This window comes from Falco peregrinus, chromosome 13 (assembly GCF_023634155.1).
Source record: "Falco peregrinus isolate bFalPer1 chromosome 13, bFalPer1.pri, whole genome shotgun sequence".
NCBI lineage: Eukaryota > Metazoa > Chordata > Aves > Falconiformes > Falconidae > Falco > Falco peregrinus.
Window position 1 is genome coordinate 20,676,381 of NC_073733.1, and position 27,845 is coordinate 20,704,225.

Genomic DNA, 27,845 nt, shown 5'->3' on the forward strand with positions numbered 1-27,845 from the left:
AGATTTACCCCCCTTGCAAAATTAACGTTTCTAAAATGAAAACATCCATGTCATTGTACTTCAGAAAGTAAACTTATTGTAGGACTGGTTATTTCTTTCCAAAAGGAAAATACCAATGTGGTGAGATAACTTTGAGGGAGTATTATTCCTGTATGGCACTCCATCTTTTGGCAAGAGATAAGAACCATTCTATGTGGTAGTGTTAAATCTGTTTGCCAATATTTTTAATTGTTTATTCAGATTCTTACTTAGGAAACTCCCATATTTTATACACTTTCTACATAGAAAAAAAAAGTTAAAGGCTCAACAGATTTGTTGACAAACAATTGAAAAATCAATACCCAGCAGCAATACGATCCAAATCTTTAGCTGGCTGTCATTAGCACAGAAAGTTTCTTTTTTTTTTTACCGCTGATTTCCTTTCTTTGTAATTTGTAGTTTTGTTAGTATATGATTGGACTGCCTATGAAGTTAGTGCTCAGCATTATAAAAGACATACTTCTTTCATACTTTGAGTACAGAGACAAGGTTTTCTTTTAAGATGGTAGAAAAGATAAGTTGACCTTATAAAAATTCCTTTTCATATCTTTATCTAATCTATCTTTAAGTGTACCTCAAATAACTGTATGTGTCAGTGACCATTTGCAGTTTTACATTCATACGTGGTTATGGCATCCTGTGTTACTGAAGTATTGCGGTGGTTCTCGTGGAGTCCCCTCTCCCATTATCAGTGAACCATTTTTGAAGGAGAACATGTCTGTAGATTAAAAGTAGAAAATGAAAATTCTTCCACTGAAATAATTTCGGGGGGTTAAAATGTGTATTCTCACTATGCATCTTCTGGGAAAAGGGGTCAGCTTTCTCTGGCTCTTACATTACTTCCCAGTATTTTACATACCTTAATGCTCTCTGCTGCATGCTGTTCTCATTTCCTTCTTTCTTAACCTGTTGCATGCTAGGTGATCCACTTTCTCAGTTATTCCTTTCATTACCTCCTCCATTCTATTCTTCACTTAAACTATTTCCACTTTTGTCCTTTCTTTTTTCTGTGCCAACTTCCTATTCCAGTTTTTTCTTTCCCTTAATACATTCTCACAGTTCTTACGGGCTTCTCTGTGTAATGCTATATGTAGTTTCTTTGTAAAACACAAACAGCGTTATATAGTAATGCCTTATTCATATTTGAATTGTAGATTACAAAGCACATGTGCTCACATAATGTAGATGTGTGTTAATAAGAAAGAAGGCAGTTCCAACAGGCCACAGAAAACATAAAGGTGTCGCTGTGTCTCATACATACAGTGGCTGCTGCACTTTGTTTCATTTTAAGCCCTGGTGCTGAGACAAGAGTGTTACTGAATACAGTACAGGAAAAAAAAAAATGATCACTGCTTATTAATTGGGATTTTATAACTGGAAAGAATAATGGATCCACCAATTTTCTGGCTGAACAGTGCAGTTTGTTTCATAGTGAATGTTTAATGTATGGAAATGCATTAGAAACTGGCAATGCTAATAGAAATTTCACTTGATTTCAGGTGGTTTGATGATCCAGGTCTAATTTTATCTCCTTTCAAATCATTGAGACTGGCTTGTGCAGAAGGAAAGATGTCACTTCTACACCACCCCCTGACAACCTGAAATCAAGTTAGGATCCTACATATTCTTTGAGATTCAAGGCTACCAGGCCTAGCCTTGGACTGTACCATTGTCTGATTTGAAATGTCCTTTCTCCTAAATATAAAAACTTAGACATAGGAAACCTCTAATTGTACCACCAGATTCATTTAAATCCACAGCAGCAGTGATAATGAAATCAGGTTGTCATGGGTTTTGATGGCAAAACTGTTTTCCATATCCAGCATTATGACAAATGGCCGTACTGTTACTAAACACTGGTTTAATATGCATGTAACCTGCTACATCAGTTCATTTGTATATTTGATAAAGAAAATCACCAAATTATCATCATGAATGATATGCAGTTGTGTGTTTTTACTGGATTCAGTCATGATCATTTGTTTTTCAGAGAAGGGTAGTTTTCAAACCTATCAGCTGGTGGAACTTTAATTTAAAAACATTAAAGCAAGCCATTTACGATGTCTGCTACTTCTACATTCATTTAAAGGAGCTTTTAGCTGTATCACCGTATTATTGGTTTCCTTTTTTTATATACTTAGAATGTATTATTGCTTTAATGCACTTCATGGAGCATTGCAAAATACTTACTTAAATTATTTTACTAATGCTAAGCAAGGGTTGCTGCATTATTAAACACCAGAGGGTAGGCAAATTAATATAAACATGAATTTAAAGCACATTCTTCAGGTACCTGAATGTTTATATATCACGGCAATAGCACAGAAACATATAGTAGTGCAAGATTACCAGCAGAGTGTATTAAATATAAGTTCAGATTTTAGTGTAGATCAAAGTCACGTTTAGTTTCAATTTCATCCTCATTTCTGATGCTTAACTTCATCCCCAAACGAGCTTAATTAAATATGTAAACTGCAGAAAGGAGTACAATGCTCTTCTAAAGCAAAGCACTAGTCACATTTATTCTACAATTGCTACGGCTGTTTTTGGCCTGCTGTTCAGAACTAATGAAAAGCTCCTCAGCTTTCTTATTATGGATGACAGGTTATCACATCTTGCATCTGATCCTTGGTGTCTTTTTCTTCCCACATAAGGAAATCCTGTATTTTTCTCTAGCTGTATTTTCTAAAATTCTTATTACCCTTTCTGCTCTTCTCCAGCTTTTTTCCACTAACCAATATCTTTCCTACAATCTGTTTTTCAAGACTGGGTAGGGTATTCTGGATCTATTAGTAGCATTGTGTTTAGCAGAGTAACTACCTCTTGTGTCCTAATTCTAACATCCCTGTGGGATAACATATCCCAGAAAAGCTTTCCCTTTTATCTGGTGTCACACCATTGAGTTGTATTTGTTTTGTGAAGAATTGATGAGTAAAATCTCCCAGTACTGTTCTGCCATACAGATAATTACTCCCCATTTTATTTTTTCATTATCACTTAGAAACAACTAAAAAACAGTCTATGGTAAAACTAAAAAGGTCGTGCAGGGAAATGAAAACCATAATAAAATATAATGGTTTTAGCAACAGCAACAAAAGGAAACGCCAATAAATGGTGTACCCACATTGTATTTCACCTTTAAACAGAGGGCTTCTGCATAATTTGTTAGAAATGTATTTTTTAAAAAAAATACTTCTATGCCTTCATAGCATTTTATACATTCAATTTGATGTTGTTAAACTTTATATGCTAATAAAATTCTTAATTAGATTAAAACACAAGCTTCTAATACATATGTTAAAGACTATTTTTTCTCTAAAGGTGGTATTGTATTTTTTAAAAAGTAGTATTTTACAAAAATTAATATTCTTTAACATTCACTTTATAATCCCACATTATAAAATGCATATTATATTCAAAAAGATAGTATTAATCATGGAGTACTCTAAAACTAATTGGCTGCACAAAGACTCTTGGTTACTATTTAGGATGTCTCTAGCCCCAAAATTTTAATCTTTCTGTTTTAGCCAGAATAGAGATCCTCTACTACACAAGATCTGTTGTACAAAGGGAAATGGGTAATAACCAGTATGCCACCTTCAAAGATGTTGAACTGTGCTGGTAAAAGGAGAAACTTTCCTGAAAAGCTTATGTGAACCAGGGATTGTATCTAGCTGAAGGGGAAGAAAACCCACCTGTAAATCATATAAAGGGCAAAAAAGCTAACAAGTGATATATCTTGGATGTTATAATCACAGAATTTTTAACTGCCCAGCAAGACCTCCTGAACCAATCATTCACTTTTTTATAAAAACCATGCACAGCCATCTTTATCAAAAATTAGCCATAACTTGAATTAGCTACCTGGAAAAAACCCAAGCAGAAAATAAATTTGGAAATCGAGGGCACGATTTTCCAGGGATTCTTCATGCATAAACTTAAGGAATGGATCCCACTGTACTGTAAAACATGTGAGTGGTTCAGTAGCCAAATGTGAATTTGCACAGATGTCTACTTGTGCATTCTTTGCAGGTTGAGCCTGCAGTTAAAACACATAGCTGCAACCACTGGCTAATGAAAAACAATAGAAAATATGGTTCCTTACAGCATTAGGTTACTGAATTAGGTTTCCAAATAATTAGGTGTTATAGTTTCATATAATACTTACAAAGGATGTAATAATTAATAATATTCTCTAGCAAAGGGGTCACTAGCTTGCCCAGCCCAGGATGTGCTTTGTAGGGAGTTCAGTGGTGCAAGGCTCTGTTAAAAGATCATCGGAATCACGGAGCGTGTTGCCGCAGGGGCAGAGCCATGCTGCTGTGCGCTGGTAATGAGGTCTGTCCACAGCTGGGGAAGAGGAAGACAAAGGAGAGGCAAAGGCACTTTGCCAAGTTGCAGATGGCATTATATATGAAATAAATACAAACTCAGGACAGCACTGGAGCAAGAATGAAGACATCTGCAGAGTAACACCTGATAGTGTCTTACACGAGCAGATGAGGCCAAAGCCTATGGAAACTTGGAAGGACCACTACCAATCTGGCTAGATGAAAGTCAGGGAAAAATTAGATACATGAAATAAACATCAAGTACATTGTCACTATCAGAACAGAGGTAGTGTTATACAGGGAGAAAATATTCTTCTACCCACACAAGCAAAAAACTGGTTTGAAAATCACCAATATTAATATCACCAAGCCAGCCACAGGCAAATGAAGACTCTGTTAATCCCTTCTTCTGTCATATTATGCAGTGCAAAACAAAATAAATTGACAGAAAAAAAAAGTACAGTTTGCACGAAAACTGATGGGGAGTACCCACCTTATATAAAGAGAGAGCGAGGGAAAGAAATGGGATTTTAACTGTAAGCACTTAGTCAGCTCATGGGTTGCAGTATCTCTGAACAGCTCTCTTTGTTACAAGTTAGGTTAGTTTTAGAAAAGCATTGCCCCTTATCTCATTACTTGGTATGTAATATTGAGGGGTATGGTGTGTGTGTGTGTTAAAAACAAAAGTAGTCTTCTCAGCGTTCATCAATCTATGGGCTCTATCAGCCTCCAGCAGTTTCTACTGTTGGCTCTGACATTTAACTCTTCAAGTTTAATATATTTCTATGACAGAGAAGCAAAAAGCATCGATTGCTTCACTAGCATGCTTTTGTCATGAAAAGAAAAGAATTAGATTGTTCTCAGAGTTGTGGAGCTGAGGTAGCATTTTTTTTCCTTCTTTCTTGTTTTGACGTTGCATTCTCTTGATGTTACATTGTCTGCTTGAAGTCTGGTATTGTCCATTCTTCGCATTAATGCTGTATATGCATACATGATGAAAGTAAAAAGGGAATTTTGCAGGGTTATTTGCAATATCCACTAGCTAAGTTCTAATGAAAAAATGCTTGGTTGTTTCTCTCCATTCCTGATTTTAATTTGTTCAATTATTTTGATACAGGTAGAAATGAATATTCCTTTTTAAACAGAATTTTCATAATACATTTTTTTTAAAAAAGCATCTCCCATATGGGTGAGCTGTGAATACTAAGGAAGAGGTTAAAATAATGAAAGCTAAGGAACAAGTTAAAAAAAAACTTTAATGTAAAACTCATCTCGTTCTTAATTAGTTTCAGGATATTCAAAGATGGTGTGCTACATCTCAAGTAAGAAAGCAGACCTGTACAGACTCAGGAAATTAAAAAAGGATTTAATCTCCATAATATCTTTTACAAACAAGAATGTCATGTCAGAGATTCCTGAAAAATGTCTTGTCGTTGCTGTATATATGGAGACTTCTAATTTGAAAATAGAGGCTGTCATAAATTGAACAGTAACAGACTGTCCTGTGATTGGATTCTGCTTGGTAGGCAGCAATACCAAAAGAGAGGCATGGTCTAAAAATCCTAATACAGTTCTTACATTTGGTTATTCATGAAGCACTATATTGTGATAAGTTATCTATGAATTAATCAGAAGTCAGTGAACACTAACAGCAGTGATTTAATTTTGTAAAAAAGCTCATTAACTTGTTGGCTTCTGGTCTTTTCACAGCAAAGATATTGCTGTGGAGGGTGCTGGGTTTGTTGTGGGTTTTTTTGTTTGGTTGATTTTATTTTTCTTTTATAAAACAGCTAATCACAATCAAGGGTTTCTGATGTTTCTTAACCTGTCTTTAACATTGAAATTTAAGCAATGCATTTTCCTAACTTAGTCTATCATATAAAAGCTTATATGTCCAAATCACATGGCATGTGTGTTCTGTAAGGTATTAGAAAAGAGTGGCAGAGGACAGACTTGAACTGAAATTTATTCTTCAAATTGGAATCTACAGAAATACAAGTAGTATCTGCATAGATGCCAAATTTACTACCAATGATGAAAGATATTATAGTGAATCCACACTTATAAGTCACCCAGCATAAAATCTTAGTGGCTGAATAATAGAAATTTTCTGTCCATAATGCTGTGAGGTGGGCAGATGGTTGAAAAATTATATGTGATCTCATGCAGTGCATGCTGAGTTAACAAGAGAATTTCATTCAAGAAAAATAGTACATTTTAGTTCCACCATATGTGTGATTATGTTTTCTTCATACCCATGGAGAATCCCTGATGTTAGAAAGCAAACTATGATAGCCCATTAACATGTCCTTTTAAAATAATTCATTTAAATGCAAGACCCTTACATTTTTGCAAAGATAATTTATGCATACAACAAAGATAATAGCTGCAGTTGGTTATTCTTGGGTTTTGTTTTTCCATAGGATTGTGAGCAGAAAACCAAAATAGAAATACTACTAATTTCTCTCCTGCAAACAGTCTTTGGGTCCAGACACTGTTCCTAGATAAAACAGAATGCTGTCTGAGTAAGAAGTATAGGGCAGAAACAGGTAGGAGTCATTTCTTGCCTTCTTCTCAGTCTTCTTCACCAGAAAACCTGCCACACTGGCTTCCTTTAACATTGCTGTCAGAACCAAATTGCAACCGTTACATTGACAGTATTTCATATTATATGGTACCCTCAGTCTTCTAGAGCTTCAGTCCCATCTTTTAAATTTAAATATTTATAGTTGTACAAGTACTTTCGTTTGTATCTTGTACAATAATGGATATGCTACCCCTTAAAATTACAGAGCTCAGATTTATTTGCATACAAAAGTATGTGTTTTGGTTACAGTGACAAAAGGATCCTTTGACAAATTAAAATGACTTTTAAATATATTGAAACAGTTTTGTTATAATCAATAAAAACATAAGTTTCCTTTGGTAAGTACTAAAATATTATTTTTATCAAGGCTTTATGAAAATTTGAAAGATATTTTCCCCTTCACTCTCCAAGTTTGGAAAGTGGATATTATATAATATATAAAACTCATTAAATAATACGTTAGTTCAAATGTAAATGCTACTCTGGAGAGTAGAAAGCAACTGTTTAATTAGTGTAGTTTCAAACTTTAGGCTATGTCAAAACTTAGAGATATATGATCTGATGATACATTATATAATGGTGACAAATTTTCATCTGGTCTTTCCAAATGGCCCTCTTGCATTAGACAATTTAGGTGATGATGTTTCATTTGTTCATTCATGGGAAGAGATTAACCTACATGAAAGAGTTCATGCTGTTACAGAAAGCCTTGAATATTTGAGTTTCAATTTTTTCTCCTTGAAAAGGTGACAAACTGATGATGATGGAGTATTTGGCCCTGACAAAGGCCTTTGGAATCTGCCAGTCCGGAGGTCCATCTCTTAACAAGGCTGTCCTCAGAACATTCCCCCTTGTTCATCCTGCTCTTCAGCCACTGAAGTGAAGCCTGTTGGAGCCTCTGATATTGGTAACGACTTCTTTCTGTCCTCAGTAACACCAGGGGTTGTCCAGGATGTTTCACTGAATTATCCTAGATACATTTGGTGTTTTCTCTTGTACTTAGATGATCATTCTAACTTCAGCTTTGGTATCTCCAAGAATAAGCAGACAACAGTCAGAAAATGCCTATGATTCCTTCCAGGTTCCAGTCACACTTTCAAAACTGCACAAGCTGCTTAGCAGTTGCTCAGTATTTTTTTCCATCTGGCAAATTTATCAGCCCAGCGTTGGGGTTTTTTAAGGAATTTTTTAGAAACTTCAGATTTTCCTATTTGAAGGAATCCAGTCTCTTATTGCAGCCTCCACATAGGTCTCTTCCTAGGGCTGTCAGTTTTCTCATGAGCTCATTAGGATGTTTTCTTCTGTCAGAGATACTCCATAAATTTGACAATGGTACTGCAGTATGTTCGTACAGATCTTCTCTTTGAATCTTAAGGTACGTACTGGCATATGCTTTCAAAGAAAAGGTCATTTGAGTTATGCTCACAGAAATTAAATTCTCTAGTCTCAAGGTATAAGTAACCCTAGTCTGTCCACAATGCCTGTGAATGGAGTCTACACATCATTAAAATGTCTGGCAAAAGCCCTTTAATATTCTGAAAAACAGTGTGATGTGATGACAGAAAGTGCTTTTACTTTCAATTTCTGGAAACTTTTGTATTTATTAGTCCTATTAAACAGATTTTTTAAGGTATCATTAAGTAAGCATCCTTTCTTGGGGTAGAGTTTGGATGCTTGTTCTGGGTGTGTTATCTGTCATCATCTGTACCTTACACTTTGGAAAAACAAAAGACTGTATTTTCAGAGAACAGTCTTGTCAGAAAGATCAGAAGACTTAGTGTTTTTCAGCTAACTCAAAAGCAATGCCTTTTGACACTGTTTTGACTGAATTTTTCACTTTCTATGACCTGTATGTGTACAAGTTATAGCAATCTTTTTCTTTCAGTTACGTGACCTGCATCCAAGAAAAATCTCTGTTCTCACTTTTGAAGACAGTGGGAATTTAGAAAATGAGATGAAAGCTGGAGGCTAGGAAAGCCTACGTGCTTCGGGATAGATGGGTTCCACATCCCAGGTAGAATTGTTTTAGCCCTGATGGGAGAATGTTGCCTCTTGTATGCCAAGATGTAGTCGTGAGGCAGTGAGGGATGCAGCCTCTTGCTACTATTGCCACTTAACAGAATATTGCTCTCTGTTAGAAAAGAAGTATCTTAGGCTGACCAAGGACAAGAATCAATCATTTCTTCAGACAGAATATGCTTAGGCAGGCTTTTCTGAATAACATTTTTTTTCTGTTTGTTCAGGGTTTTTTGTTTTGTTTGTTTGGGTTTTTTTGGTTTTGGGTTTTTTTTAAGTGGAGTTGCAGAAAGAAGGGAACTGCTTAAAGTGATATTTTCTTTTTCTTTGTGTATGTACTTTTTTTTGCTATTTCACAAACTTTCTTTTTTTAAGAAGATAACTGTTTAGGGTTGGTTTGCTATAACTTAGAAAAACAAACTCTCCTACTACAATAGCTGCCAACTTAGTACACCTTAGAAGTCTCTTCAAATGTCAGCGAAATACCAGCAGAATACAAAGATACTTTTATATGTTGCTTTGAAGCAAAAGCAGTAGACTGCATTGAATGTAGATGCCATTTAATGAAGTCACTCTTCCCAACAACTTCTTTTCAGCTTGTTTTGTATAGTTTGACTTAACATCAGTAACTGTCAGCCTCAAGAGAATATAAAGACGAGAGGCAACCCGACATAGCTAAATGTGGAAACATTTTATTTAAGAGTTTCTAGTACATCTGCATCCAATTATCAGTACCTTCTGATTTTAGGAAGGATGTATTAGACTTTCAGTCTTTTCTGCAATTGGTTATTTTTGGTTTTGAGGTGGCAAGGCAGTGACGGACATGGGAGATGTACCACCCTTTCTCATCCTGCCTCTTCAGTGGGCTTTAGATTAAGCTGTAATATATTCTGGGCATCATGAATGAGGAGATCCTATAAGCAGGGATGAAATAGACAGCTTTGCATCCCAAAACATAATTTGCTTACAAATATAAATGAGATAGCCAGAAAAGAACAAAAGAAATTATTTCCTTTGAAAATAATTTTTTTAGCTCTGCCTACATAATGGAAAGTGTGGGATTCAAAAATATCCTAGAACATGGAGTTTAGCTCAAAATCTGCAATGCATCAGATAATACTGTAAAAAATGAGAATATATGTATGATGTAACAGTAATTTACATCTCCATAACAGTTCTCTCTAGATTCTCAAATTCCCTAATGCCTGTAAAATACTATGGGTTGTCCATGTCAGTGAGCTGGAAATTATCGTTATCATGATGTACTTGTGAATAAAGCAAGACGTGAGGATGTAATGCAATTATTAAAAAGTGTATGGCAAGGAAAAGAACAGAATTTTTATCTACTGCTTCCAGGGTTTATGCTCTAATAACAAGGTTGTTTCTGTAAGCACACTAATAGGGTATAAGGTGCTTATGAAAGTGTACAAGCAAATATATTCTAAATTTGTTTCTGTTATCAGACTGGTTGTGCGATTATGTTGGAAGAATATGATAATAGATGTATAATTATTTGTGAAGAATCCTAAACAATTTGCACAAAGTACTGTTCCAAGGACTTTTCTATGTCTTTAGGTGTATTAGCAAAATATTTTGGTTCCTTTTTAGAATAGTTAAAAACAAGTTGTCCTGTGAACAGAACGTGCATTTAATTCTGTTGCCCACAGAATTTTAATCAGCTTCACCTGAGTACGCTCCATCTGCATTAGGTTCTGAAAATTTATTCTAAGTTGGTCTGTTGCACCTTATTGATATCTGAACTTTATGTAGGTGACCACCTCTTTTATTGAAGTAGACCAATTAATCTACATTTTAGCAGACAATAAAGTAGCCTAATTTGTTTTCCTCACTTTATTAGTGACACTCCCAATTTCCTCATTTGTGTCATTTGTAAATAATTGTATTTTTAAAAGAACTTGAAAAGTTATCCAATATTTATTATCGTCTCTGATTCTAATTCAATTTATTTTCAATGAAGTTGAGTTTTGATACTGGTTCAAACTGACACCTATTCCCCTATTGCTGCAGAAGTGTACCTTCCTGTATCTCACTAAAGGAGCATAGCCTGGACCCAGAATACCAGGAAAATGTCAGCATTCTGCTTAAAAGCAATCTTCAAAACATTTTCCTGCTGTTTACAAATTCTAAGAAATGGTCTCTCAAGTAAGAAAAATTTCGGATTACAATTTAAACTGAAACTGGTTTCCATGTTATAGAACTTGAGCACAAGTTAGAATAATAGACTATGATATGAAATCATTGAATGTGATTCTATGAAATTGGCTTCCATGTTATAGAGTTTAAGCAACAAGTTATTACAAATCAAAGGTAATAAACTCATTTGGTATCATTTGAAACAGAAGACTTTTTTTTTTTTTTTTTTTTTTTTTTTTTTTAAATGTGTATGTCCTTCACATAGCTGTTCAAATAATTTCTGTCTGGGAACAGCATCTAGTATAACACATGCCACTACTTGTCTCCTCCAGTTATTTTCCTATTTTGCATATCTGATTCTCAGAACACTAAAAATCTTTTCTTCACTTTGTATACAGAGTAGTTTCTGCCAGAACCCAAAGGAAAAACAAGTCCTCTAGAAATAAGTATCAGTAATTTTCACTCCCCTGATTAGTCTGGAAACAGACGAGTCTCAAAAATCAGTGTCACATAAAAGGTTCATTGCTCAGTGTGTAAAAAGGAATCTGGTGTGTACTGCTAATTCACAGTGATGTGTGTGATACCTTCTCTGACACACTGAACCATGATTTCCTGCTATAAGACTAACTGCTATTTTCAGTTCTTTATGGCAACTGCTAGTATGGACAAACCACTATTCACTTACAGCATCAGCAATGAGGGGTTCAAGATGCAAAGTGAGAACTGATGGAATGAATTGTTCTTCCTTCTTTAATGACTTAACATTATCTAATATGGTTTGATGCCTGCAGTACCGTTTCTTATAGGAATAACTCATTTATGTGATAACAGCAAACTAACCACTGTTTAACAAAGTGCTTTCTCCTCAACATACAAAAATAATTATTTCCTTAACTGTCAAAACCCAGCTTTTCATGTTGCAGAAGATCTTCACATGGAAATTTCCTTCTGTATTTGGCTTGAGAGGGCCAATATTTCAGAGGGAGTGAAAGGAAAATTGTAATAACTTTTTCCATTAACTTATTCTAGCCTGTGTGGGATCACAAGTCACTACTGTGATTAAAAGAAAAACTTTGTTCCCAGACTTCCCAGAAAAAACAGAAATTCTCTGCACAGGAGACTGAAATGACATGCTATAGCGAAAGGTCAATGAGCACAATGTGTTCTGACTTCTGAACTTGAAATTTTAAGAGTTCCTGTAAAGAAACAGAGAGGACAAAACATGATCTTCTATTCCATCATTGCTGTAAACAAGCCAAAGGGGAATTCTTAAACATATTTGGGTTTTGCAAGGTTGAACTAAAAAGGATTTGACATTTTCAGATATTCTGCTGTTCCTTCTTGATGGTAGATACAAAAATATATCCTGAGAGTTGGGCAAGAGTCGACACAAGTGTTGAGGAAATGTTTCTTCCTTGCCAATAGAGTTTGTATTATTTATTTAACATACTAATTGAAAAGAAAGCGTCAAAGTTGCCCATGAAGTGAGTGAAGGTACTTCCACGAAGTAAACAAGGTGAATACGCTAGGATGATTATTTTCAGAGGACTAACAATATATGACATGTGATGTGAGCCTTGACTGGTCACTGCAGTAATCTCTGAAGCTTTGTGATACTCCTTAAAGACCCTTTTAGCAATTTTAAAGAAAGCAAGATAAAAGTGCTTTTAGGCCAAAACCCGAGTCTATGCAGCTGGAAAAAACACAGTGTTTTTCTTTATTTTATAATCTGCTTGAATTTGTTCTGTTTACAGATCTGAAAAACAGTATTGAGAACAGGAAAGCAATTCTCTGCACTGAAAAAAAGGTATTTACCTGTTTGCAAACAAAGTATTTAATTGCATTCTAGGTCTTTTTTGATTTGCTCTCTTTTGACCCAGCTCCCAAAGTCAGTGTTTCTGCTTGTTTTTTCAGACATCGTTAGCCATTGACTTTTCCCACAATACTTTAACAATAAGTGGTTTTGTCATCTGTCAACATATTTGTTGTTTTACAAGTGGCTAGGTTACGTTCAAGTCCTTAAGTTCTGACCAGGCTTGTTTGATTAGAATATTGTGTTAAATTTCAGTTTTGACACAAGAGTTGTTTGATTATAGGGTTTGGTGGGGATGGGGGTTACTGTTTTCACCCCTGAGTCTGGAGAAATTTACAGCTGGTTATTCTTTAGTCTCATATCATAGCAGAAGTCAATGAAACAAACACTGATCTTGGTCATAATCTGATTTCTCAGTCTCATTGGGAGTGTCATATCAGAATATTTAATGTCCGAATTTCTTTCATTTTACAGTTCAAATGTGTTCTGATTAGTTCTAGAAAGAGATGTGACCTTAGATCTCAGCTGAGATGCTTTACCTTTGTGTTTAAAAATCCCATATTTTAAAAAACTCATTTCTCACGTATAGCTGAAGGAGACATTTTAAAAGGGTTACATAATAGTACAGAAAATGTTAGTCCTCAATAGTTATTCTTTAAAGACTTGTAGAAATGGCATTTCAAGATTTTATATTCATTGTGTCATATTGATTTCCGGTGCCATTTCAGTTTGCAAAATATTACTCTTCCACTGCAGGCACTCACATTTCAGCTGCTTCTTTTCATTTGATACTAGGGCCAAATTATGACTTCATACATGCTGCCATTGAACTGTCTTGAGGCTGTGCTCACGAGAACACTAGTGAGCATTCATTTACAGTGATTGAGCAATGCTTATATGATGTTAACTGTGAATTGCTTTAATATAATACTGGACACAAAGCAGTAGCTACTGCTGGCCGCTCACAATCAGTAGTTTATTTTTCTTCCCTGCAGGCAGTGGGCTTGATTGCATACCCTGTATCAAACCAGCAGTTTCAGTATACTATTTCTTGTACTGAAGTACCACTTTCTAATTACTGGTAAACAGAGAAGTGAGAGAAAGAAACTATCTCTGCATGATTTTATGTCTGGTTGTGGATTGTAGTTCTGTGGTTGAAGAAACTTTGTTACCCCCCTAGGAGTCCTGTACATCAGTTTCCTTATAGTGAACTGACTGGAAAGCTTTCACAGACATATATTTCAAGTTATACTTCAGAGGAGGAAAAAAAATGGGGACAGTGATGTTAATTATAAAAATGGGTGAGGATTGACTTGAAGAAAGGGTATATTTGATTACCACAGTAAAGGGATCCGTTTGCTAACGAGAAGCATATATCATTAGTAGAAGTTTTCCATTCAATTCATTTGTAAAGTAAAAAATAAGATTTTATTCAGAACAAACATTTTCTTTTATCTTGATAATCAAAAGACCTCTTGCCAAAGTAAAAATGACACTTGACGTCTCAAAGCAAGTGCAAAGATGAACTGGAATAAAAACATCACATACTCAATTTAAATAACAGAATTCCAAATACTCAATTAAAAAAAAAAAGTAATTTCAAGCTAATTATTCTTAGGCATAACATTCATTTTACTTCTACAAATTATTCTACTGAAGTCACCATACCATATGTATAAAAATGGCCATTTTTGCTTGACACCAGATTTACCAATTTTGGGTATGTGAAAGCTGTTTTCAATGGTGGCTTAGTCACTCTGTATACATTCTAACACAATGGGACTTGTGTATTTCTGCAGTTTCATACCAGACTTTCAAAGTCACAGAATCTCCTAAAGACAGTGATAGATGCTGAGAAGGATTCTGAAGAGCATCCAGCTTGCTGTAGGCTAGGCACAGGGAGAAAGAGGTTGTTACTTGAGCTAGATTTGCCAGGTGACAGTTACACTGTCACGAAAAAATTATTGGCCAGATTGACCCATCTGCCTTCTGGTCTTTGTTAACTGCCAGAATAATGGGAGAGCCTGGCCCAGTAACTGTAACATATTAGTTACTTGCACTCTATCTTCTTGGCAGGCAGATGTTCTATTAATTAATTTTTTCTGTAGTAATTCATCACAGAATATTTAAGTCTTGTGGCTTGTGATTTGGAAAAGGAATACTCATTTTCCTAGTTCATGAGGCAGAAACAGAACAGGACCAGATGGTCCAATGTGGCAACGTTAGATAGCAATGAATAGCTACATCTAGATTGCTTCAATCTACCACACATTGTTCAAAAACACTCTGTGTGTACGTGTGCCTAGGTTTTCCCCGTTCTCAGAGCTTTACAATTAGACCACAATAAGAACTTTTGATACCACAAGCAGGAATGCATATAAACATTGGCAGTGTCTAAGTTTGCTTGTGATTGGCTTTGGCTCCCAATGTCATAAAGTAGCCGCTTCTAGTTCATCAAATAAAGTCACATGGTGGACATGCTGCTATTTGTTTTCCTCCTTGCAACTGAGCCATAATAGCTACTCCTATAGGTTGTCAACCACTTGGCTTTCTCAACTCAGAAAGATCTTAGAAAATTATACTATATATAGTATCATTAACTTTGTTAAACTTGTTTCTTTTTTCCCTCAGCAAATACGACAGCCACTCAGCTGTGCTATATGGGACAATGGTCTTGACAGGAAAGATTTTTGACATTCAGTCATTGCAAATTAACAAAGCACATATTTTCAGGTGATTTCACATCATCTATTACAATAATAATGAAAGTCTTGCCTTTCATCATCGTATTTGTTTATTAGCCACAGCACAGTTTTTCAACATACAGGGTTTTTTTCCTTTCTATACTAAAAAAAATGAAATGGAAATCTAAGAAACTAGCAATGAAAAACCATCATTTAGATCACAAAACATCTATAAAGGAGATCTTACTTTTTATTCTCGATCAAAATTATTAAGTTAATTTTGACTTTTTTTTTTTTTCAATATTATTTATTTTCATGCTTAGGCCAGACATGTCAGATCACTCTGCCTGCTGAAGTATCTCCTGTATATTCACCCCTTCTTCTCCATCTGTCTTTCCCCTCAATGAAAGTTGTTTGAAGAAGTGGAAGCCACCAAAAACCGCCAAGGATATGTTAGCTGAATTCAGAGTTGGAAGAGAACCAGCTACACTGTAAAGTACCATCATCTTAATTATGTTTCGCTTATACTACATGAGTTTGTAGATTATTTTAAAAAGATCTTACGCTCCAGCTGTGTTTTACTCTTCCAACCTGATATTAAATCTTTTCTGTTCTAATCTGCTTTTAACATTCAAATTCCTACGTAATTTTCTACAATTTACAAATTTGAAATTGGTTATTGCTGGCACTGAAATGTAGAAGTTAATTGCTTATCTGGGAGAAAAAACAAAAGCATCAGATTAAAATGAAATCATATGATGGATTTTTCTTTGTGGAAGTTAATTCATATTCATTGTTGCTTACATCTGCATAAACAGAGGTTAGTTACTCTTAACCATTCTGCAGAACACAGGTACTTTTAACATTTCCAAACCATTATGCATCTTTCCAGTGACTTTTCTCTTTTTGTCCAGATTGAAGTAACGTAATTATTTTAAACAGAAGAAGGCACCCAAGAATGATGATATTAGATTACTGTTCCCCAATTTATATAAATGACGTACGTCTATAACCACAGCACCCATGTTCTGTTGATGTGGTGTGAGCTCAGGCTCTCTGCTACTATTCATGGTAAGTGCTTGGGGAAAGTAAATGAAAATTCATTTCAAATTTGGGGATTCAATTATTATATCTTAGTTTAAGTTATTTGAAGAGCTTCACAGAAACAAGGCTTCTGCTCTGCTTTTTGAAGCTCAGGTCTTTTTGAAGTTCAGGTGCTCCATGTTACTACTTTTTGAGTGGAACCATGAAGCTTCTTCCCTTTGAGATGTTTCAAGGTGTAACAGAAGACAGATAAACTAATGGATGATGTGGTTGCTTATGCTACTTGTAAAAATCCTGCTGGATTGTAAATGTTTCCGTCATTTGACCCATTCATTCTGCCTTTCCTAAATGCAGGTGAGTTTGTGCTGTCACAGGAAAATTTCTGTGTGCAGGAAGTATAAGACCCACATTTTTAAAGCGCAGAGGGCAAGAGACTTCTCTTAGCTATCCTGGAAAGGGTGTGTCCATTTGGATTTTAGATGCTTGCAACATTCAGAGATTGCCAGAAAGGAAGTTTGGTCTAAATAGAACAGACAATATCATTCCTGTAGCTGAAGGAGAAATATTATATATATGCATAAACATAGCATGATGTTTAAATGTGACACTATATCTGACATGATGCTTTTTCCTCCTTTGTTCTCAGTTATTATGTTCTTGTAAGAAGTCTGGTTAGGTAGAAATTTCTAGAGGGAGGAAAGTTTGCTCCTATGTCTGTGGGAGCTAGGGAAAAACTCAAGGGAGAAAAAAATTAAGAGACTACAGGTTTGGGCAGGCAAATACTTACAGCAAAGAGCTGGGAAGCTGCTTACAGCTCATGCTGAGACTGAGAGTGCTTGAGGAGCTGGGAAAAGGCAGCCAGGCCACAGAAATGACGAGCAGAATTTCCTGGGGACTTTGCAGTGTTTCCTGCACCTCAGAAAGTCACAGCGTTGACTGCAGCCAAAGCTGAAAGCAATAATCACCTGCAGGGACATGAGAGACGTTGAGAGCATTGTTTATCTCCCTTCTGCTTATATGTTTTCCTAGTGTCTTTGAATTTTGCGTTTTAAAAAAATATTCTTCCTAGTTTGTTTTCTAATAAAATCTTTGTTGTTACTGTGATCAAGATTAAAAGTGGTTTCATATTCCTTGCAGACAAATTATAAATAGATCCACCTCAAAATAGATAGGAGTGTCACCAGTAGGATTTAAATCTGAAAATCATAAACATGCTTTCTTCTGTATATCGCTAGATATGCACAGACTTGAGATTTACTTTGTTACCATGGCTATAGTGGAAAAAATCATGGACTGCATAGGAAAACTGTTGAAACTGCTTTCTAAATCCATTACTTCTAGTAGTAAAGTCTTTTGGTAATTGAGACTAAAACTTTTCTTAAAGGCCAAATTTCATTTAAAGTGGAGATGCTAAATAACCCTAAGGGCAAAAAAAAGTGTGATTCAGAAAGATTACAGAACTATGCAAAAAGTAAATTTGACACGGTCTTATCCACACAAAAGTATGTTATTTTAAAAGGAGATAGACAGATGTCATGTACTCCATTATATTTTCACAATAAGGTAGTACATACAATTGAAAATATTGCAAGAAAAGGAGAATAATTTTGCAGAAGTGATTTCAGGAACTCCCTTGGATTCACAAGTTAGGATTTTGCTGTAATAAGTGATAATGCAAAATAACATTATTCTGTAGCAGCAGTACTGCTAGACCACTTCCACAAAGATGTTAATAGGATTTTCAAACTCTTTCATGTCCACAAACAATGGTTGAAAGTCCAAGATTTACTCAGCAGGTTTATAAGATGTGTGTAAAAATACCCCCTAAACCTTCCTAACACCATATCCCCAAGCGCCAGATACTCCCTTATTCTGTAATCTTCATTAATTCATTTAAAATGGTATTTAGGATTATTGTATGTCTTAAAAAAATATATGTTTGGAGATGCTTAAAACCTTATGTAAATTATATAACTCCTCAATAAGTAACTTATCCAACATGGTTGCTCATACTGGATATATTTACACAGACTTCTCTGTCTACAAACGAGGCTTTCAAATATGTGGAGTATATGGAATGCGAGCAACTCTAAAAAGACTTTTTTATTAAAATATGATATTCAGCTGACTTAAATGTAATCCATCAAATTATTCTATTTTGCCTCTTCAGGTGCTCAAATACTTAATCTTTTTCTAAGGCATTGAAATATTAAAATGTATTTTTACAAAAGTCCAACCTTAAAGTACAGAATGCTTAAACTCGCTCTAAATTAATTCAGAAAAGTCTCTCAGTCTTTTCTAATAATCTGTAAACTCAGAGCAGCTGCAGAAGAGTGAATCCTCCTGATGGAAGACAAGCCCACAGGTTGTTACCCAGTACCGATAAAAAAGACACGGACATGATTAAATTGACTGAAACGCATTTCTAAAGTGCTGCTGGACGATCTAATCTGAGCAGTTTGTGCCATTTTTTCAATTTCCTTTGTAATAATTGTTTTTATTAATTTATGGTTAATCTTAAATGTTTTTAAGTGGTTATACTTGAGTTCTCAGCAGTTTCTTCAGTATGCTTACACTGCCACCTATAGGGTACATTTCTTTTTTCCCCCTATACAGTTACATGCAGTAATTCGGCACATGCAAAAGTTGTGCTATGTAACATTTATTCTGTTTCAGTTACGAACTACAGAATAATATACATCTAAAGAGTGTGGGGAGTTTAAGAAAACAGCATTTTCCTGACAGATACAAGTACTATAAGATAGATTTTCCCAAGCAAATGGATGGATACTCAACTTCATACCTTAAGAAATCAATATCAAGGCAGCTTGCTTCATTAGCCCAAATGCTGATGCACAGGCGAATATTATGTTGGTCAACTGTCTAAGTAGAAGTACATGGTAAGAATATTCCCTTATGTCCACAAAATAGTTTCTAGGTGCTGTTAAACATTGTACTTAATTCTGAAAGGCTTGATTACTCCCAGGTTAACATTTTTTCCACCATTACCAGTCTTGTGACCACCAGTGACAAGGTGGTCAGCCATAGGGCTTTCTGCGACCAATAACTTGAGAGAGATTACATATATATGTATATGTGTATTTAAAATTATTTTTTTGTTTTCCTGGCTTTTACAACTTTTTTGATAGAATGTATTGTATGTTGCATAAAGGCAAAGAAACAATATAAACATCAAAATAAAAATTTCAACACACAGTACTCTGGCTTTGATGCTATTTCTTTGGCTATTATTGCTGAATGCTTTACCTTTTGATAAGTCATGGTCCACTATCACATACATCTCTGGCAGGATTAGTCCTGGGGAAAATGGAAGAACCAGGAGATGAAAACCTTAAATAATTTGTTTGCCTGAGTTTAATTCTGTAAGTATAGACTTAAAGTTAGAGATTGTTATGTTAACCTAAGATAGTAGGCAAGCTTTTACATTTTCTGTTCTTGCTACAACATTTATTGAACAAATTTAACGCCTTGCAGTGTCCTTTAAAAATACTGGGGTTTTAAGAGTGTTCACATCTGACCATGTAGGAAAGTATCTTTAAAATTAGTATGAGCCTTATTCCTATAAAGTGATGTAATTTCTTTAAAAACAATGAAGTCTGGAGAAGGACTGATGGGCAATGAATACTGTAAGGATTATGAATGAATTGAAACCTTTTTCATAATCTGCATAAAGTTTCTGGGAAGAAGCATGTGAACATATTTATCTTCTCATCTATGAAATTAATATTTTTTGATTGTAATCAGAATTGCTTTCAATTTATCATCCAGTTCATCTCATATTAAAAAATAATAATAAAAGACAGAAAACAAATCCTGTCCATTTTGATTACAATCTCACACTATTAAAGCACAATATTTTGTGACAAAGGAAAATAACTAGGGCTTCTAATACCATACAAATTTCAAATCAGTACACATTTGTCATCCATAAACTATTGATACCCTCATAAAGATGAACTTTATAACTCTCAGGTGCAATGCTGTACACCGTGTAGCAAGCTAGTGTGTTGAATAAACGATTCTTACAGGTTAAAAAAGCTTCTCATGATAAAATCTTGGTGCTAGTACATCATGATTGTAAGATGCTCTATGATTAGGAATTTGGGGCATGAGAACCGTAAATCTCAGTAAAAGGTGCTTATTTCAAGATGTATAATGTTGCTCAAAGTGAAGTAGTAAAATGCTGTCCCATCTTAAAAAAATCTCAACAGTCCCTAGGCCAGACAACCTGGAGTTTTTGCAACCTGAGGACCGGAGAGTCAGGTATTACTTGTTCTGAGTCTGGTTTTATCCTGTTCAATTTATTTTTCTGTGTTTCTTTCTTTGAGGTTAGCCTATTTCATTAGTTGGTCTTCCTCCGTCTCTTGCATTCCTTTTCTGCTTATGTGTTGTTTAAGGTGATTTAATTTATTCAGCAGAAGCTGTTCACCCTATTATTTGTTTTGGTTTGAGTTCAGTCTAGATTTACTTATGCTAACTTTTGCTCACACCATCTGAAGGATAGTTGGTCTACAACTTAATGCTTATATTTTAGCAAGCTCAATTATTTGAATTATTTTCTCATCACACTATTTTTTGGAGCTTTACTTTAGAATTTAAACTTATTTTCTTGTAAAAATTGAGGCTGATTTTTTTTCATATTTTGCAATTTCATCCACTTCATGATTGTAAGATATCAGGGAATGGAAAAGAAATCAATTGTCATCGTGCTGGTAAACCAGATAAGCATATTCTCATACACATAAGGAAAAAGTAAACAAAGAAGATGAAAATAAATTACAATTTACCTATGAATTTGTTATTGAGAGCTTCTCTTTGCAATTCTTTCCTTTTATAGTCAATAAAATGTAGGATTTTGCGGTTTGGATTTGTTTTGTTGAAAGTTCAAATTATTGTTCAATTTAAACAGGCTAATAAATACTACCTTCATATGTTCCAAGGTTTGAAACTCCTCTCATTCGACATGGCCAGTGAACCCATTTGGCATAAGAAAATACTATTTGTTACATTTCTCAAGCATAAAACTTGGTTTGTGTTTCTTCTGATCTGAAAGATAGGAACTTGCTCTTACAAAGTAAGCATTGAGATTTTTGTCTCTGCTAGAAAAAATTTGCAGGAATAACCCAACTGTTAATACGTTTTTACATAATATAATTCTTGTATTGACTAACCCTTAATACTGTTGTCATGTGTGTAGCAACTGAGTCCAAGTATTGAACATTTATGCATAATTGCTTGTTTCCTTTACCTTTCCCATTTTATCTTCCTTAATGTTAACTTATGTTTTTATTTTTTCCTGCTATTTCTACAAAATCCTCCCAGCATTATCACTTTCTAGAAGTTTTTTCTGGTATCAGAATTACTGCTAAATGCTTTGAGAGTGGAACTGTCTCAAAAGAATTTTGTGTATTAATTATATATTCCCTTGTATGTATATTACACAAAGAATGTAATATTAGAACAAATTTAATGTTTAATTTCAATGCACTGAAAACATAGCAAGAAATGAATGCAGGTTTGTATTATTTTCTACTTTGCATACCTTGGCATTGTTTGTTGGTTCAATCCTGCTGTTTTAAAGAGGTCTAGGTGGATCCAAAATCATAGCTATTTATAATTCAGTTTGACTTGCAGTGCATTTTTCAATTTGCCAGCTGGCAGTTGATTTCTGCAATCCAGCTAAGAAATTCTCTGTTGATGGCAATATAATTGTGCCCATGCATTTTTTTTCCACATAAAAGTTACTAATGAAAAACAGTGATGCAACAGAACACCTAAGCATGTCACAGGTGTTGAAATCACAATACATACATATAGTAAAGCATACATTTCTGCTAACACACATGCATTTTTCAGTGCAAAGAAGGACTTGCTTTCTGAAAAATGTTCTTTCTCCATGTCATACTGAGGTTTCTCTGCTGCTCAGCCAGCACAGTGTGCAAGCTTGTGGCTCTCTGGCCCCCTGGGGCCCCGCTGGTTTGGTCCCCGGCGGTACTCAGCAGTGCACAAATGTGCACGCTGTGTTGCCAATTGTAGGCCAACACCCCCAAGCAGAAGGGAGGGAAGGTGGCGCACAGCTGCACTCCCTGGACCTGCACAGCCCGCCTGGTCCACTGGCAGCTTCAAACCGTGGCATAACAATCAAGCTGAATGCTTAAGTAAATTAGATTACTTACTCAATTTGACAAGATATTTATATGCTCAAATTGTGGTAGGATTAACTGTCAATATGCTGTTCATACAGAAAATGTCAGGTCCCTGAGAGTATTTATGGGCCTCGGTGGCACAAAGCGGCCTTCCCAGGGGCCCTCCTCCCAGGCCCATGGTCCTGGAGCCCATGTCAGCCCCCCCGGGTCCTCAGTCCTGCCCCTGTGACACAATAGGTGTTGGTCTCCAGATCTGCCACCGCCAGGCCTGGCCTAGCCACGGACAACCTGCAGGCTGGCATCCTGGGTCCATCCCTGTCCCCACAGCCGTGCCTGGCTCTCCCAGGGCTGTCCCCTCCCCAGGCCTGATCCCGCCTGTCACCCACCAGCTGATAGCCCAGCAGGGCTCAGCCCCCACCCCAGGGAGCAGCCGCCCTCGCTGCACTGCCAGCAGGGCTGTAGGTGTATGGGGAGATGAAACCAGCACCATCTATAATTACACAGAAAGGGCTTCATTTAGTTTAGGTTTTGTGCTCTTTTTTAAACATTTTTATCTCATGATAACTTTTTATTAAAAAATATTTCTTTTTTGGACTGTTATATTCTGTCTGGCTTAGAGCCAAATCTCACAAAGGCCACAAGTGTTGGAGACCCGCCATGTTATGGCGCTAACACCAGTGTCTTGAGGAACAGGATTAATCATGCAGGCAATTAGCTGATTAAAGAGGTGCAATTTCCTTAGACTGTCAGTGTACCTTATTTTTCTCAGAATATCTGATTTAAGGTCTTCTGATGCTACAAGATTTTGGAACCAGCCATGGAAATAATTTGGACTATATGAAACTTATTTACTATTGTGTAAACGCAGCTGGCACCCAGGCTGTACCTTTGGTACACCACTGCCATGTCATTTAAGATAAGAAAAATGTAGTTGTAGAAAAGGGACTCTTTCCAAATATGCTTTGTCTGGTAGTTTATATTCTAGCAGTGTAACAGAAAAGCTGAAAAACCTTCCAATGTTTGGTCAAATGTAATAACTGCTCCTCCCGCTAACCTTTTGAATTAAGGTAGTACAAATACTGAAGAAGTTGTTATTAAAACTGACTGGGTATGAATGTTAATTAAATATTAATTCATTTCATGAAGGTTTGTTACAATCATTGAAACCTTGTTTTAATGTAACCAATACTGCTGATGGAATGAAAACAAAATTAAGTTACAGAACACATCAACTTGGCAGGAAATTTTAAAATGGGACAGAACTGGAAATGTTCTTCATAAAAGTTCTCTTCAAAACATTGGCTGTTATTGCAAAATCTATACCATGGATGTAAGAACTGTCATTTCAAACAAAAAAAAAAGGTACTTGTAGTCAAATATTCCCTTTATAAAAACGGCAAACATTTTTTTTTAAAAAAAGCTAAATCACCATAGTTTTTTTTAAATTTCAGAGCTATTCAAATAATATATTTTTCTTGCATCAAGATATGATCACATTATATCTTTATTGATTCAGATAATTATTTTTTTCTTTTACTATCACCAGGGGACAAGGTGCTATTTCAATAGATGCTATTTCACTCATATATTCCTAGTTCATATTTAAAACATTATTTCTGTCCTAGTCAGATCATGTAACAGTGAGACAAGTAAAAATTGTAACTTGAATTGAATTAGGGTAAATACATTAACTTAACTTCTCAGAGCTCATTCTAAGAGAAGAGGAGAAAAATCACCCTAGCAATAAAAATACTTATATTTTATGGGGATATTGTAGCAGTACAGTAAGCTACTTCCACTTAACAGACTGTATTAACTGTATGCAACGTTTTATTATTATTATTATCATCATCATAATTGTTATAATATTATCCACTAATAGACTGAAAGTGTCAGGTACAGCATCCCTTGTTCTCAGCTTCTGTCATTTTTAATTTATGCTGATTGATTTATTTACTGTCATTAAAAAGTATTGCACATTGCAGTTGATTGTAATTAAGATGCATGCATTCTTAATGTAGCTGCTTAACTATGACTGTTTCAAAAATCAATATGACCTCTTAAAGAATATGGGCTATTTGTTATTCACTGTAGAAATGTGTATTGCTGCAAGTGTGCATGTGTTCAGCTAAGATAGGCTTCTAAAAATATTAGATGTGCAGCTAAAATTTTATCAGAGATCTTTTGCTTGTAGACGATTGTCCTTCCATCAATTGAGAATCTGTTGTTTTGCCATTACAAAAGTTTACTTGCATTTTGAGCTAACAATTACCCAAATACAGCAATATCAGGAATGGGATATCATTGCAGCGGACCATGTGTTCAATAGGAAATTCTTTCTTAGTAAAATTATCTTATCTATGAGTATCATTGCTGAAAATCTTTCAGACAGATATGTTATTGTTCATAGGCAACCTTTCCGAGACTGCAAAGGCAAATATGGACCTAACTGTAAGTATTTTTTCACATTTCATCTTTAAAGTTAGAGTCAGTTGCAGAAGTATTCGTGGAAACCTTTAGTAACAATGAATTAAATGTCAGTGTTGCAATATACTTAAACAAAACCAAGACTTTATATCATTGCAGCCTTTCTTTACCAAGTAACTTAGTGGTTTTTTTATGGTCTTTATTAAAGATAATAAACAAAACAACTAATAGTAAGTCTACAAGTCTTTGTTTTCCCTAAAACATGAGGGTTCGAGACCAACATTTTCTTAAGGAAAAAGAACGCTAGATCACTAGAGATGATCTACTCAAATTTAGAACTGTGTTTTTTTAAAAAAACAGTATATATTATATCTATATATATATAGTTATACTAAGTTATACTCGTTATACTAGTTACATATACCTATATATACACACTAGTTATATATATAATATATATATATTATATGTACTAGTTATATATATTATATACCAGTTATACTAAGAGGATATATACATATGCTTTTAGAGGAATATTTGCTTAAAATTGGGTCTGAGTAGTTAGGTCACTTAGAGGTGAAACGATCAAAGCACAGAAAGAAATGCAGTTTGTACTCCAAGAGAACAGTAACGTACTACACATCAGAATATGACAGGTGGATTTAGAATGTCTTTATCAAAGAAAAGGGAGTAAGTTCTTCACTTCCCTTTTCCACGGTCTTTCGTTTTCTCCAAAATTTGTTACTTGCCTATACAACATTACAGAATAATGACTGTTACCACCATAAAAAAAAAGACTTGTTTCTCTTTCTTTCTGGATGAAGTAAAATGTCACAATCACTCAGTTTTGTTAAAAAGTGTTCAAAACTTAATCTGGGAAGTTTATCATGGTATACAATACTGGACTGGAAAAGAGAAAGTAGTTGTCATTTCTGTTCAAATGTATGTGCATCAGCAGTGAAGTTCAAAAAGTTGTGTTCATCAGTCAGTCAGTAAGAATACTGCCACTGTAGAAAAATTGTTTAAGCATGATCATATAAGTAAATTGTGGAAACTGATGGGTTTGCTCCCTTACAAAGTTAGGAATATGCATTCAGCAAAATTTAGAGAATTTAAATATGAGGTTTAATACTTTTAATAAGAGTTTTATTATTTGCATAAGGATTGCACTGAAGAAAGAAGTTCAGCTGACCATTTCACTTATTTCATTTAATTTTTATGTTTGTGTACATAGATGCATTTTGGGTTTCCATTTAACTGGATTTTAATACATACGTAATAAAAGGTATTGATTATAATGAGAGAGAAAACGGCTTTGCAAATAAAGGATTCTTGATTCTCTTATCCCAAGAGATATACACCCATCTGTTACTACACAAATAAAGGAAAACAAGTACAGAGTTAATGCTCTGAAAAACTTGTTAATTTGTTGTACCGTGAAAAGTGGTTGTAAAAAAAGAAAAAAGAATTGTCTGCACATGATAATGTGATACTGATGATAAACAATGATAACTGATAAGGACTTTGTGTCATTTACATTATAAGTATATAGATTAGCAAAACATGTCCCTTAAATTTGTACATGTAACACATGTTTCCACACACGGTAAATATGCTTTCTGTTAACAACTATGCAATTAATACGTCCATCCAGACTGCTAAGGTAATGTGTTATAAGAGTTTTCCTCTAGTGGAAAATTCTGAGGTTACTTTAAGCAATTAGTCTATATTTGCTGAATCATATTTTCACACAATTTCAGTGTAGTTTCAGTATTTTCCTGGGGTTTTTACATGGCTTTCAGTTAGCCCTTGTGTCATGCAGAAAAGCAGTAAACCTAGTTGGTGTCTTTAATCCATTGTACTTTGATATTCATTCTCTTTGGCTCCTTAAGAGCTAGTATGCATGATAGAATTTCTCCATAGGTCATGGTTTTCCCACCTAAGTAGAAGAAACTCTTCCTCTGGGAGGTGTAGAGAATTAAAATGTCATATGTCAAGTGGAGTCTTTCCTGAAAGCTTTGCCTGTCTTGTCTTACAGTGCCTGTTGAGTTCCACACTAGTCAAAATTACAAGTAAAGACCAGCTTATAGTAATTAGAGATATGTCGGGAGCACTACTTCAGGTACAATTAAAACATCTAAGTCCTTCCAAACTGTAGGATGTTATTACATATTCAACTCTTTATCCATTCCCTTGAGAGAAATAATACTGGAATAGCCATGATTGGCTCACCTAGTGAGTAGGACCAAATGAATTTGAGACTGCTCAGCCTGCAGACAATAATACACCCTAAAGCTGTTTACAATTACCATTTCTCCACAAGGATCCAGGAACTGTAGTGGTAAAGAAGGAGTATGTAGTTAAAGCTAAAAGTAGAAGTGATTTTTCTAATTTAGTGGAGCTGTTGATATACTTAAGAATTAAATGAGTATTTGAATGCTCACCTTAGTAGGAGCCATTCCCCGGTGCAGCTGCAGAACTGTGCCATGGTGCAGAATATGTGTAGTCATTTGTGTGGTCATTTCTGTGGAGCTCTAACCCTTAGTGACGGCCATCCTTTCTGAAGTTGTATTGTGGGTAGTT

At 35.1% G+C, this 27,845-nt stretch overlaps 1 long non-coding RNA gene across 1 annotated transcript; it reads right to left on the minus strand.

Annotated features, from left to right (window-relative positions):
* Window positions 1–6,707: 6,707 nt before the first annotated feature.
* On the minus strand, window positions 6,708–27,825 carry LOC114011957 (uncharacterized). Its single transcript, XR_003554114.2, has 3 exons — window positions 27,707–27,825; window positions 17,456–17,633; window positions 6,708–8,349 (listed from the first exon to the last, which is right to left on the minus strand). It is a non-coding gene; the product is annotated as an uncharacterized LOC114011957 (long non-coding RNA).
* Between the last annotated feature and the right edge of the window lie 20 nt (window positions 27,826–27,845).